The sequence below is a fragment of the Ovis canadensis genome, chromosome 1 (assembly GCF_042477335.2).
Source record: "Ovis canadensis isolate MfBH-ARS-UI-01 breed Bighorn chromosome 1, ARS-UI_OviCan_v2, whole genome shotgun sequence".
NCBI lineage: Eukaryota > Metazoa > Chordata > Mammalia > Artiodactyla > Bovidae > Ovis > Ovis canadensis.
Genome location: NC_091245.1, coordinates 264,139,180 through 264,141,492, shown reverse-complemented (window position 1 = coordinate 264,141,492; position 2,313 = coordinate 264,139,180).

Below are 2,313 nucleotides of genomic sequence, written 5' to 3'. Positions count from 1 at the left end.
AGTTTCCAAGGGGGGAAACTGAGACTTCAGGGTGAAGTTTGAACTTCTGCTTTGGTCACATGCTCCACAAATGGACCTCAGGTCCACAAGGTGAAAGTGAGAGGTGGGGCGTAAGAGAGGTCCCCATCCAACTCCTGTTCTTTTCTCTGGGAAACCCTTCTCATGCCTTTTGTCTTCTGATTTGGGGACCTGTTACAGCTTGAAATGGGTCTTTTCCAAAGGTATTGAAAGCCTAAGCCCCGGTATCTTGATGTGACCTTGTTTGGAAATAGGCTCATTGCAGAATGGTGAGGGACAGGGAGGCCTGGGATGCTGAAGTCCATGGGGTCACAAAGAGCTACTACTTGGCAACTGAACAACAACAACTTGCACATGTAATCAGTTAAGATGAGGTCACACCAGAGTTCAGTGAGTCCCTCTTGAATATTACTGCTGTCCCTCTAAGAAGAAGGGAAGAGACACAGAGATGTGCAGAGGGAGAAGTTTAAGAAAAGGCAGAGACTGGAGCGAGGCATGTGCAAGCCGGGGAATGCTAAGGACTTCTGGCACCATCAGAATCTAGGAGAGGTCTGGAAGGATTCAGCCTTGCAGGCTTCAGAAGTGTAGCCCTGCCCACCCCTTGATTTTGGACTTCTGTCATCCAGGACTAACAGTGCACATCTGTTCTGTCGAGTCATCTAGTATGTGGGGCTCATTTCAGTAGCTCGAGGACACTATCACAGCTTCCATTTGGGCAACTGTGTATCCTCTTGGTCAGAATGACCTCCATGCACCAGAAAGGGGGAGAACCACCTCTCTTTGACCGCTCTCTTTATTCATCCCCGTCTCCTCCTTTAGAACTCAGCTCAATGCTACTATTTCCGAAATGCTCTTCTTGATCCAACAGAAAACAGAGGAGCCTCAGACCATGTAATTAGAATGATTATGCTCCCCAAATGAGTATTATTTCTTATTTAATATCATTCAAGTGGACACAAAAGCAGCTTCTTTGACTTTCTCTCTCTTCTGCTGAGAAGGCTGACCCAGAGCAGGAGGAGGACAGAGTGTGTATGTGTAGGGGCTTGTATGTTAAGTCATTTTAGTTCTGACTCTTTGTGACTCCGTGAACTGTAGTCCGCCAGGCTCCTCTGTCCATGAGATTCTCCAGGCAAGAATACTGGAGTAGGTTGCCATGCCCTCCTCCAAAGTATCTTCCCTGACCCAAGGATTGAACCCATATATCTTATGTCTCTTGCACTGGCAGGCAAGAGACATTTACCACCTGACCTGAGAAGTCCATGTGTAGGGTCAAGGTTAACTCCATGGGGTATGGTTTCAGGCCAAAAGTTGGTCTTCAGGAGGCCAGAAATTACATTAATTGGGAATACTGAGAAGAATCACATTGTTGGAGAAGGACATCCAGAGGACCCCACAGTTCATTTACCTCTAAGCTGGACCAGGCAATCAGATGCTCCTTCTCTCCAGCCCCTCATCTCATGCCCTTTTTGTGCTAAGAGGTGCTTCAAGGATGTAACCTTGAGAAAGAAAGGTGTTGAGACCATCAGGATAGGATATGTGATTGAACCCCATCAAAGCCTCTGTTGTTATAAACTCAAGATTCTGGGGGTGGGTGCAAAGATGTATCCAAGACAAGCCTCCTATGTAAGTTCCTTTGCTTATTACACCTGCCACCTACATTCTGATGTGGCTGACTTTGCCTTCTGTTTCTCTTGTCCTCCATGTACTGGCATGCATGCTCAGTTGCTTCAGTGGTGTCCAACTCTTTGTGACCCCATGGACTGTAGCCCACCAGGATCCTCTGTCCATCGGATTTCCCAGGCAAGAATACTGGAGTGGGTTGCTATTTCCTTTCTCCAGGGGATCTTCCCTGCCCAGGGATTGAACTGGTATCTCCTGTGTCTCCTGCATTGGCAGGCAGATTCTTTACCGCTGAGCCACTGGAGAAGCATGTTTGGAGTCAGTGTCAAATCTCACCCAGGGAACTCCTAAGGAGATTCCTGCCAACACACATTAAGTGTATTTGATGAAATTGGCTTCTCCTGATGGCTGTTTTATCAGGGTAGAATGCCTCCTTCCCTTGACTCAGTTTTACCTGTTGACATCTTAACATGCTCAGCTATATTACCCTTTCCTCCAAAAGACTTCCCCAGGGGTGAGCATGAGGCATTTATGCGTATGTATCGCAGAGCAGGCTCCACCTTCTCCCTGCATCAGAGCTCTGCCTTCCATTCCATGTGTACTCACTGAGTGTGTGCATGTGACAGGCACTGTGTTGGCTTAGGGGACAGCTTCTGGAACAGAAGAAATGTAGTG